Here is a 12821-nt window from a genome sequence, read left to right as displayed (position 1 = left end):
CCATTGAAAAGTACCCCTTGCGGTTTATGTACTGACTGCCCTGGTGGTTCAGTCCCAAGATAGGGATATGGGTTCCGTCTATAGCCCAACCACAGTTAGGGAATCCCATTGCAGCAAAGCCATCCACTATGACCTGAACATATCCCAGAGTCACTATCTTTGATCGCAGCAGCTCAATGATTGTGTTGGCTACTTGCATCACAGCAACCCCCACAGTAGATTTACCCACTCCAAATTGATTCCCGACTGACCAGTAGCTGTCTGGTGTTGCAAGCTTCTACAGGGCTATTGCCACTCGCTTGTGAACTGTGAGGGCTTCCCTCATCTTGGTATTCTTGCGCTTCAGGGCAGGGGAAAGCAAGTCACAAAGTTCCATGAAAGTGCCCTTACACGTGCAAAAGTTTTGGAGCCACTGGGACTCGTCCCAGACCTGCAACACTATGCAGTCCCACCACTCTGTACTTGTTTCCCAGGCCCAGAATTGGCATTCCATGGCATGAGCCTGCCCCATTAACACCATGATCTCCAAATTGCTGGGGGAACGCGGTTTTAGAGAAAAGTGTGTTCATGTCCTCATCACCGCACTTCCGTCGCCTCCTCGCCTGGTTTTTCAGGTGCTGGTTCTGCATAAACTTCACGGTAATACATGAGGTGTTTACAATGATCATAACTGCTGCGGTGAGCTGAACGGGCTCCATGCTTGCTGTGCTATGGCGTGTGCTCCTGCTCGGGCAATTCAGGGAAAAGGGTGCAAAATGATTGTTTGCCATTACTCTCATGGAGGGAGGGGCGAATGACAACATGACTTACAGGATTGGCTTACAGGGAATTAAAATCAACAAAGGGGGTGGCTTTGTGAGAAACAGAATGGCCCCCTCAAGGATAGAACTCAAAACCTCAAGGATAGAACTCAAAACTGGGTTTAGCAGGTCGTTGATTTCACGGTGGGAGGGAGGAGAAAATGAATACAAAACAAATCTGGTCTATTTCTTGTTTTGATCCATTTCATCTATCTTTATACATCTTGCTGGCAGCAGACTGTGCAGTACGACTGCTAGCCATCGTCATCTCCTGGGTGCTCGGCAGAAGACGGTGCAGTATGACTGCTGGCCATCATTGTCTCCTGGCTGCTCATTAAAAGATGGTGCAGTAGATCTGCAAGTAGGACTGAATCACCATGAGACAAAATTTAAAAGGGTAATGACCTGGTTGAGTCACTCCCATGTTTGCCCAGGTGCCCCTGACCTCATTGAGGTCGGTTAAAAGAGCACCCTGGACTACATCGATGACTGCTACCAGTCATACTGCACTGTCTGCTGCCAAAAGGCAATAAGCTGCTGCTGTGTAGCAATGCAGTACCATGTCTGCCAGCACCCAGGAGACATACGGTGATGGTTAGCTGAGCGGGCTCCATGCTTGCCGTGGTATGGCGTCTGTACGGGTAACCCAGGAAAAAAGTAGCGAAACGATTGTCTGCCGTTGCTTTCATGGAGAGAAGGAGGGGGGGAAGGGGGGCCTGATGGTATGTACCCAGAACCACCCGCGACAATGTTTTAGCCCCATCAGGCATTGGGATTTCTACCCAGAATTCAAATGGGTGGCGGAGACTGCGGGAACTGTGGGATAGCTACCCACAGTGCAACGCTCCGGAAGTCGACGGTTGCCGCGGTACTGTGGACGCACTCTGCCGACTAAATGCACTTAGAGCATTTGTGTGGGGAAACACACAATCGACTGTATAAAAATGCTTTCTACAAAACCGACTTCTATAAATTTGACCTAATTTCGTCGTGTAGACAAGGCCTAAGAAACAAGGCTTTTGCCACTGGTAAGATGCAAAGGCTGACTGTAGCAAGATGGTCGCTGACGAGATCAGGGTGCACGGCTGGACTGTAACCTTGCAGCCCTTGTACAGGGCAGTGCACAGTGGGGCTACCACAGGGCCAGGGCAGGAACCAGACCATGACCTCAAAAGTCAAAGCCAGGCAGTAGCATTAGTACTGTTTACAAGGGGGGTGGGGCCATGTCAAGGAGTGCTCACCCCACACTAGCCCAGCAAGGGTTAACGTGACCCAGGAGGAGTCCCAATAGGTCACACCAGAGGGAGAGTTTGGCTGGAGTTTGGCCTCTCCCCACTGACCGAGGAGCCCAGCTGAGCAGGAGCAGAAGCAGGCGGGACTCATATAAGGCCAGGAAGAGAGGCCAGAAGGGGCTGCAGTGTGGAAGTTTCCAGTCACACTCTGGGCTTATAGTGGGAAAGGAAGAATCCCAGGGGGAGAGTAGAAGCTCTGGGATCCTGGCCCTGAAGAAAGGGTTTACTCAGAAGGCTTGTCGTTAAGGGAGGTTGATAGAGATTGAGTAGGAAAAGGCTCAGGGAAATGGCAGCAAGGTTTGGGATGGTGCAGACCTTGGCCACTGATTAGACAATTGAGTAGTGGGTGGGCCCATGCTCCACTATTAGCCGCTGGGAAAGTGGCATTGGTTGGGCTGGGGAGCAGAAGACTGCCTGAGGCAGTTCGTATGGAGAGATTTTGATACCCAGAAGGGGGAAACCACATAGTGACCTGGCCAGAGGGCCAAGCGACAAAATTCCTCAGACACGGCCACAAGGGGGCACTCCAGCAGTGAGTCAAGAACCTCATCACAAGGTAATATCTTTTATTGGACCAACTTCTCTTGGTGAAAGAGACAAGCTTTTGCACTTACTCGGAGCTCGTCTTCAGGTTATTCCTTATTAGTTAAATACATAAAGGATGCAACTCATATTACAGGTACATTAACTACACTGACAGGTTTCAGAGTAGCAGCCATGTTAGTCTGTATCCGCAAAAAGAAAAGGAGGACTTGTGGCACCTTAAATTTTTTAGTCTCTAAGGTGACACAAGTACTCCTTTTCTATTAACTACACTGTATTTATAGTCTGGTTCTTGTTTTTGACCCATACAATCATCATTACTTTATATAAGCAGATTATGGAGTGTATCCTTTGTCCTAAAACTTGCCTTGGTCACTGATATCACAGCAACCATGTACAACACTGTGTGGGAGTTTTTTTCCAGTTTTGCCAGACACTGCATGGCTGGATATCAGTGTTCTCTGAGTCTCGCAAGGTGGTAAGAGCTCTTTGTGTAGCTTTGATTCCCCCTCCTTTTTTTTTTTTTTTTTGCTGTCCCTGACATGATCCCACATTATCTCTGATCACCCCCTCCTAGTTTGTTCCCTGAGACCGCACACACTTCCTCTGCTGGGCAGTCAACACTGGGTCTCACTCTGGCTGTTGCTTTGAGCTAGTTCAAATTGATACATTTACAAGCTTGTTTCTAGGCAGGTCTGTTGCTCTCTAGGTTGGCAACACACTCCATTTTCAGATTAGTTTTTAGTGCAATTTTCTCCTCTGAACTTTTTTTGTGCAACTTGGGACAATCAGGGCCTAACTATGCAAATATGCAAATTACTCAACAACCCTGAATGAAGTTACGGGGCCGGATCCTCAGCTGCAAGTCAGCAAGGTGCCACTGACATGCAAGCTCATTGTGTTTTGGCAGCAAGTTCTGAGCCGGATTTTTTTCCAGTGAGTGCTTCTCCAAATCAGCGTGTTCAATGTACATTTTAATAAGAAACCTACTGTGAATAGCTCCCATGTCTCCTTAGCACTGGATATCCAGGGCAATGCCTCCATTCATGATTTTCTTCCTGTGAATCATTGCGTTTTTATGGGCTCTTTATTAAAATATTGTAAAATGTTTACTGTTTATTGCTGGAAAGCACAGGGGACATTTACATGGTGAAATGCACTATCTGGACAGAGCTTGCCGTGCTGGATGTTTGCCACCCATTCATTATGTTTGGCCCCATTCCTAGAGTTCACCAAGACTCCACACAGACACAGGGGTTTGCTCACAGGGAACAGCTTTCAGAAGTGGTGCCTTTCTAACTGCTGTGAGGGGAAGAATGGTCCTGTGGTTAGGTTGCTACCCTGGGAGATCCAGGTTCCATTCCCTGCTCTCACACAGACTTCCTGAGTGACCTTAGGCAAGTCTCTTAGTCTCTCTATGCCTTGGTTTCCCATCTGTAAAATGGGGATAATAGCATTGCCTAATCTCACACAGTGCTGCAAGTACAACTGGATGACATTTTTCAGACTTTTTGTTGGTGAAAAATGCAGATTCAGCAACACCAAAATCTTTCACAAATTCTTGTTGGGTTCACCCAGTTGTTCGTTTAGGGGTGGGGAATGTGGAGGGTCAACAAACCCTCCCCCAACAACCCCTAAACATTCCAAAATATTGCAAATGTTTCATTCTGACATTTTCAAAATTAAACGTTTTGATTTTTTTGGTTTGAAACATCTTTTTGTTTCAAACTTTCCTTTGATTTTATTTAAATATAGTTTAAAAAGGGTCCAAATAGACACAAAACTGTTCAGTTTTATCAAAATGAAGCTTTTTTTTTTTAACCCGAAACAATTTTTTCCATCTGTTTGTAATTGCCAACACACCAAAGAATCCATTAGTCACCCAGCTGTAGCTGTGAGGACTAATATGTTAACGATTGTGAAGCACTCAGATACTACAGTCATGTGGCCATAAGTACCTTAGATTGCCATCCGATCAGTTCAGGAGTATACAGATTATACTTTCAGAGGAAGGATGGTCTAATGGTTAAAGTATACAACTGGGAGTCAGTAAATACCAAGTGCATTCCTACTGCTTCTTCGTTCTTCCTGCATGGCCTAAATGACTTGCCCAGGGTGAAATCACATACCTGAAAATAGGCACCTAAATTCACTTGAGAAAAAATCCCAGAGATCTTTCCATGCACCCTCATAAATATTTCTAAGAAAAAATGAATACAAATAAAGCCCTTCTAGGATTATACTAAACCCTCATCACATAGAATCTTCCCATATGTTTCAGCAAACAACTCTCTAGATCAGTGGTTGTCACCCATGGGTCCAGGGTCCCCTGGGGGACTGTTAGCAGGTTTCAGGGGGACCACCAAGCAGGGCCAACATTAGACTCACTGTGACCTAGGGTAGAAAGCCTAAGCCCCACCACATGGGGCTGAAGCCCCGGGCTCTGAGGCCTACCACTCAGGGCTGAAGCCGAAGCCTGAGTAATGTAGCTTTGTAGGGCCCCCTGTGGCATGGGGTCCCAGGCAATTGCCTGGATTGTTACCCCTAAGCTCCAACCTTGGCTTTTATATTCAGAAAACCAGTTGTTGTGGCACAGGTGGGCCGTGGAGTTTTTACTGCATGTCTGGGGGAGCCTCAGAAAGAAAAGGGTGAGAACCCCTGCCCTTGATCCATCCATTTCAGCCTGATAACTTGCTGTGACTTTACCACTAAAGCACAAGTTCCCTTAGAAGTGCTTTGGATGCTTTGAACTGTCATCTTCCACTGCTTAACATTGCTGATCCCCTACCCCGCTCCGCTTTGAACTAGCACATCTAACTATAATCACTAGCCACCTTTCTCCCTTTTATTGGTAACATATTTCCCTATTAATTGTGTATGTTCTGTTTTAAAGACTGGCATCCGACTTTTCTTATGTAGCTCAGTGAGGAATATTTCTGTATCATGGGCAATTTCTGTGATATGTTTATGCCTTGCTGGTTATTGTAAAAATGCAAGATGTATTATGTACTGCTGAAAATCCAGCCAGCACTTTGCAGTTTTTAACATTGTTCCTTATCGTACAGTTAAAATAAATGTACCAGATACCAGCTTTATTACTCCTATTAGGTGGTCGAATGGCTTGATGATCAGGATATTAAAGGGAAAGTACCACTTCTCAGCCCCATCGAGCCCCAACACTGAGCAACACCTAAAGATTCTTCAGAGCAGCCAAAATGTATGAAGCTGAACTAGGGGCTGAATGAAGGCTCATGGGTCAGTTTCTGGCAGAGAGGATCTAAGAAGTGAGTAGCAGCAACAGGGAAGGGAGAAGAGCGCTCCCACTACAGCCACTTTCCACTTCCACTTTTCACTAAAAATCCTACAGCCGGGGCAGAGGATGCTTCCTAACAGTTGGGGGAGGGGGGGAGCACTGTGGGTTTCAAAGCATTGTTTTAAGGAAGAATGAAATGGAAACTACACGTGCCCTGATCCTGTAAACACTTGCTTAACTTTCAGTTGCCCCATTGACTTGCCAGACGTGTCTGAAAGAATGGGGCAGTAGAGACTGTGACAACACTGATTGTCCAAGGCTGCATTCATATTGTCTGGCTGGGCTTTTTTGATGACATCAGAGCTTTGAACTAACCGCCAACTATGCACAGCTGAGATCCCAGCAGAGAAACACACACCCAGTCCCTTTCCTGTTATGTTCAGTGCATGAGGAAGATGTGGGGAGCGAATGTGGAACAAAGATAAGGCACCCGGTAAGGATAATCAGGCTTTTGACACAGTCCCACGTGACATTCTTATAAGCAAACTAAGGAAATATGGTCTAGATGAATTTACAGTTGGGAGGAAAACTGGCTGAAAGACCATTCTCAAAGAATAATTATCAATAGTTTGCTGTCAAACTTTGGTGATATAGCTTGTGGAGTGCTTCAATGGATCTGTTGTGGGTCTGGTCCTAGTCAACATTTTCATTAATGACTTGGATAGTAGCGGGAAGAGCGTGCTTATAAAATTTGCAGATGATACCAAGCTGGGAGGGGTTGCAAGCACTTTGGAGGACATGATCAGATTAGAATTCATAATGACCTGGACAAATTGTAGAATTGGTCTGAAATCAACAAGATGAAATTCAGTAAGACAAGTGCAAAGTACTTCACTTAGGAAGGAAAAATCAGATACTCAACTTCAAAATGGGGAATAACGTCTAGGCAGTAATACTGCTGAAAAGGATCTGGGGTTGTGGTGCATCACAAACTGAATATGTGCCAACATTGTGAAGCAGATGCACAAAAGACGAATATAATTCTGAGGTAATCATCCTGTATTAACAGGAGTGTGGTATACTCAGCACTTGTGAGGCCTCAGTTGGGGTATTGTCCAGTTTTGTCGCCACACTTTAAGTAAGATGAGGACAAATTGGAGACAGTCCAGAGGAGAGCAACAAAAATGATAAAAAGTTTAGAAAACCTGACTATGGGTAAAAGTTTAAAAAACAGGCATGTTTAGTTTTGAGCAACCAAGACCTGAGCAGGGACCTGATAACAGTCTCTGTGTATATAATGTCTTCTGCAGTTTCCACAGTATGCATCCGATGAAGTGAGCTGTAGTTCACGAAAGCTTATGCTCAGATAAATTGGTTAGTCTCTAAGGTGCCACAAGTACTCCTTTTCTTTTTGCGAATACAGACTAACACGGCTGTTACTCTGAAACCATTCAAATATGTTAAGGGCTGTTGTAAAAAGGACGGTTACTAACTATTCTCCATGTCCACTGAAGGTAGGACAAGAAGTAATCGGCTTACCCTGCAGCAAGGGAGATTAAGGTTAAATATAAGGGAAAACTTTCTAACTCTAAGGAAAGTTAAGCTTTGGAATAAGGCTTCCAAGGGAGGTCGTGGCACCTCCATCATTTCAGGGTTTTAAGAACAGGTTGGACAAACATCTGTCATGGATGGTCTAGGTTTACTTGGTTATGCCTCAGAACAGAGGGATGGACTAGATGACATCTTGAGGTCCCTTCCAGCCCTGCCTTTCTCTGATTCTATGGGAGGGGAAGGGTAGTTATGGACTTGGTTAGGTACTGTGCATTCTCAGCAACTCTGAAAATCAGGCCATCATCCTGGGGCTTGATCCAAACCCCATTGAAGTCACTGGAAAGAGTCCCATTTGGACTCCTATCAGTGCCTAAAACTGACATAAATGGCTAACTTTAGGCAGCCGTTAGATTATTTTGGCCTATAGTCTTGGTTAGGAAGAATAATCAGACTTCCAGTGACTCCGGCTAAACGGTTTTGGTACTGAAATTCAGGGGATTCCTATGCCGCAAGATTCTTCATGTCACTTCACCCACATTTGTAAGTAAGATTTCAGGCTTTCTGTGGTGTTTCAGCCCAGCTGCACTCATACTGCACTCTTTTATTTCATATTTTCTCTCTTCATTTTCCTGAAACCACTTTTGAATTATCTGAAAAAAAACCCACAGTTGGATTTAATGACCATTAGTGAGGATGAGTGTTGGATGTCTTGGAAACAGGGACCGGGAACTCTGACTTCACAGGTGGGGGAATCAGGATAAAGGAAACAGACAGAATACTTGGGCCTGCAGCAAGGAAACTGCAAGACCCCTCCCTTGTAACTGCTGTAGGGATAAGAGCAGTAGTCAGCAGGCCACAGAAGGAATCATAAGACATGTGGGGCACTAGATTAGCTTGCATAGTACTATTAACTATCACTATGTATTACTAAAATCAAGGTTATGTAGACATAGGCTTTCCTTTGAACCGGGCCAGAGTCTAGATAAACCCTGCCGAAATTTCTAATTGCTATTCGTCCAGAAAAAAGTTGCTTGGCAGTGTGTAACCTAGAGTGATGTGTTTTAGGCTCCTCAGAGAGCGTGAATGGTGGGAATACCAGCCGCTGCCCTCCTGAGCTCCGAAGTGCAGGAACAGACAAAATCTCCCCAAGCACCATTGGCTCTAGTGGTGGTAGCAGGGAAGTGTCATCCATTGGTCCCAGTGTGTAGGATGACCAACAGGTGCCATGGGGACAGGAGCTGTCACACTTAGTGGATGAACGGAAATAGCTATGAAGTTGAAGCAGAACAAGCAAGAGAAGAAAGAAAATCTTTTTAGGGTAAACCTGCTGACTGCAGAGGTTGGGAACAAAGATGTATCAGACACACAGTACACATGAAAAAAAAGCTCTTCTCTATGGTCTGCTGGAAAATACAGCCCAGTCACACAGCACCTGAGAGCAGACAGAGGATCTCACTGCTTGGGTCTCAGCACACCAAACCCACAAACAACACAGCTCCTTACTGTCATAGCCAAGCTCTTTTTCACCCATCCAACAGAACAACACCAAAGCTTGTGTTTCCTTCCCCTGTTCTTCTCAGGAAGAGCAAGACGCTCTTCCACAGCAGAAATTAACTGCCACAGAACAGCACACTCTGCCAGTTTCACACTCAGAAAGAAACACTATAGCTCTTCATTGCAGTTAGCAAGACCAGCCTTTCACAGACACCCTTCTCCAGTCACCAACTAGAGAAATGACCCCTGAAAGCATAGTCTTAACCAACACCCACCCTGCCAGTCACAGACCATTCTGGCGTGTTGCCCTCTAACTGGTGGTTGCTACAATTTGGCCTTCACGAGACAGAGAGCACTACGAGAAGCCTCACGTGAGCAGAACCTGGCTCTCAACTCTGCCCTCCGTGGCCCCCTTCCGTAGGCTGCCTCTCAAAGCAAAGCGGCTCAAAGCAGCCATCCCCTTTCATTTGCATAAACTGAAGACACAGACAGGCCACTCCACCAATCTTCTCCCTGCTCCCGTCTCTGCAATGCCTAAGACAACAATCCTCTAGCTGGCTGAGCCAAGAGCTCTCTAGAAATGACAGCCTATGCAGTTTTGGACACCCAGAGCATGATTCTTTGGCACCAGTGATCACAAGGAAGATTGTCAGCAGTGGGGAGCCAGGCTCTCCAACGGGTGGCATTTCCTGAACCTGACTGCCAGTCTCACCATTCTCCAGGGAGCAGGAACTCCCACTTTTTTTCTGGAAAGCGCTCCAGAAGCTTTGCCTGAAAAACAAGTATATATAGCCATAGGCTGTCCTCTGAACCAAACCAGAGCCGAGATCAGGGATGGGGAACCTATGGCTTTTGGGCCGCATCGAGCCCACTGCTTCATTTCTTCCAGCCCGCAACAAGTCTCTGCACTGCAGGTTGAAAGCCCTGAGCCTTGGTCCCCCCTCCATCCCCCACGGGACTGGATCTGCGAGCACTGGCTCACTGGCATGTCCCTGCGGCCCCTAGGCGGAGGGTGATCAGGGAAGCTCCGGGTGCTGCCCCCACCAGCTCTGCAGCTCCCACTAGCCAGGAACCACGGCCAATGGGAGCTACAGGGGCAGCACCTGAGGTACGGGCAGTGCGCACCACGCCAAGCTCCCCTGGCCTCTCCACCTAGAGGCCGGACATGCTGGCTGCTTCCAGGAGAAGAGCAGCACAGAGCCAGGGCAGGCAGGGAGCCTGCCTTAGCCTTGCTGTGCCGCTGACTGGGAGCCACCTGGGGTAAGCATTGAACCTCCTCCCACACCCCAACCCCCTACCCCAGGTCTGAACCCCCTCCTGCACCCTAACTCCCTCTCAAAGCCCGCACTCCAACCCCCTGCCCCAGACTTGAGCCCCCTTCCACACCCCTAACACTTTTGCTCTAGTCTGGAGCCCCCTGCTGCATCCTAAACCCCTCATCCCCAGCCCTACCTCAGAGCCCACACCCCCCAGCCATGGCCCTCCCACTCCCCAATCTCCTGTCCCAGCCTGGAGCCACCTCCCACTCCCAGAATGCCTCATTTTGGCCCCACTCCAGAGCCCACACCCCCAGTCGGGGCCCTCCAATCCTCCCACACCCTAACCCCCTACCCCAGCCCGGAGCCACCTCTCGCTCCCAGAATGCCTCATTTCTGACCCCATTCCACAGCCTAGGGGAACCCCCTAACCTCTGCCCATCCCCCGCGGGCTGTGTGTGGCTCCTGACTGATCTTTTCTGTGGGTCATTGGCCCCTGATAGAAAAAAGGTTCCCCACCCCATGGCTAGATAAATCCCGTCAAAATGTCTAATCGCTATTCACCTGGAAGAAAGTCACTTGGTAGTGTGTTACCTCGAGTTGTGATGTTTTCCAGGTTCCTCACAGAGTGTGAATGGTGGGAATACTAGCCACTGTCCTCCTCATATCCAAAATGTCAGGCAGAAACATACAAAATCTTCCCAAGCAGCAGTGGCTCTGCTGGTGTTAGCAGGGAAGTATCATCCATTCGTCCCAGTGTGCAGGACAATCGACAGGTGCCATGGGGTCAGACTTAGTGGAGGAACAGAAATAGCTGTAAAGATGAAGCAGAACAAGCAAGAGAAGAAAGAATCTTTTTATGGTAAACCTGCTGACTGCATAGGTTGGGAACAAAGATGTAACAGACACACAGTACAGTCAAAGACAGCCCTTCTTCAAAGCCTGCAGAAAAGCACAGCCTAGTCACAGGGCAACTGAAAACTGATGAAGCATTTAACTGCTGAGGGCTCAGTACACCAAACCCACAAGCAGCATAGCTCTCCAAAGTCACACCCAACAGGACAAGTTCAAAGCTAACCACTCAGATTGTATTTCCTTCCCCTGCTCTGCTCAGGAAGAGCAAGACACTCTTCCACAGCAGAAAGCAACTGCCCCAGAACAGCACTCTCAGCCATTGTCATGCTCAGAAAAAAACACTACAGCTCCTCATCGTGGTTAGCAAGACCAGGCTTTTACAGCCACCCTTCTCCAGTCACCAACTAGAGAAATGACCCCTGAAAGCATAGCCTTAACCAACACCCACCCTGCCAGTCACAGACCATTCTGGCACATTCTCCTCTACCTGCTGGTTGCTACAGTTTGGCCTTCACGAGACAGAGAGCACTACGAGAAGCCCCACGTGAGCAGATCCTGGCTCTCAACTCTGCCCTCCATGGCCCCCTTCTGTATCCTGCCCATCAAAGCAGAGCTGCTCCCCTTTCATTTGCATAAACTGAAGACACAGCCAGGCCACTCCACCAATCTTCTCCCTGCTCCCTTCTCTGCAATGCCTAAGACAACAACCCTCTAGCTGGCCGAGCCAAGAGCTCTCTAGAAACGACAGCCTATGCAGTTTTGGACACCCAGAGCATGTTTCTTTGGCACCAGTGATGAAAATGGAGCAAGTGAGCAGTGGGGAGCCAGGCTCCCCAACAGGGGTATTTCCTGAAGCTGAAGGCCAGTCTCACCATTCTCCTAGGAGCAGGAGCTCAAGCTCCCAGTTTTTCTGGAAACCATCCCAGAAGCTTTGACTTAAAAGGTAAGCACTGATACTGTTTTGCAGTTAACCAACCCTGCCTGGGCTGTCTGCAGGACTGAACACCAGACTTCTTCCATAGTACTTGTGAGCCTCTACTGCTTGAGCTAAAGGACAGAGTCTCCTAGCTAGCGGCTTTAGCAGACTCAGGCACTGGAGTGGGATGAAGACCCACCCTTGCACAGTGATGCAGAAGAGGTCCCCATTGGCACGCTCCAAGCCTAACATTCAGCTTTTTTTTTAAAGGAGAAATTATTTGGCTGAACATCTCAGCTGAGCCATGCTTTACTGGGCCTCTATGTTCAGGTCTGCTGTTTTGTCACTGCAGCTCATTTACCCAGAACAGCTCAGCTCAGAAGTAGCATATGATCTGCGGCAAGATTGGTCTTTCCACTCCATTTCCCAGGTGGGCTGCCTCATGCACAAAGGGTCAGGTGACTTGAGTGAATCGTCACTGGCTTGTTTGGGATCAAAGAGCCCTGGATTCATCTGGTTCCCCCTCCTTTTCTCCCTCTGTGCTGCTACAGATTAATAGTGAATCACTGGACCCATGGGATCCAGGTCCAGCTTAATGAAAAAGCCAGTGAAGAGTGAAGGGAGCAGTGTGTTCCACAAGTAACTGCTGCTGGCCAGGTACCTACTGCTGAATTGGGACCCAAGAAAGGGCTGGAGGAGGAGAAAAAAGTCACTCCCACCTACTTATGTCAGGGAGGAAGGGAGAAACAGTAGGTGGAGGTCCTCTCAGCTGTCAAGCATGGTCCCTGTGAAGAATGCTCAGCAGGGGATAGTCTGTCCACAGGGAGCTGAGTTACATGGGCTTGCTGGCTGGTTAGAAAG

The 12821-nt window shown here is 47.8% G+C and overlaps 2 non-coding genes across 2 annotated transcripts; both read right to left on the bottom strand.

Annotated features, from left to right (window-relative positions):
- Positions 1 to 8981: 8981 nt before the first annotated feature.
- Positions 8982 to 9195, bottom strand: LOC140907971 (small nucleolar RNA U3). The gene has a single exon (XR_012157686.1). It is a non-coding gene; the product is annotated as a small nucleolar RNA U3 (small nucleolar RNA).
- A 2070-nt stretch (positions 9196 to 11265) lies between these two features.
- On the bottom strand, positions 11266 to 11479 carry LOC140907969 (small nucleolar RNA U3). The gene has a single exon (XR_012157684.1). It is a non-coding gene; the product is annotated as a small nucleolar RNA U3 (small nucleolar RNA).
- Between the last annotated feature and the right edge of the window lie 1342 nt (positions 11480 to 12821).

The sequence above is a fragment of the Lepidochelys kempii genome, chromosome 2 (assembly GCF_965140265.1).
Source record: "Lepidochelys kempii isolate rLepKem1 chromosome 2, rLepKem1.hap2, whole genome shotgun sequence".
NCBI classification, from domain to species: Eukaryota; Metazoa; Chordata; order Testudines; family Cheloniidae; genus Lepidochelys; species Lepidochelys kempii.
This window is presented reverse-complemented; position numbering and strand designations above follow the sequence as displayed.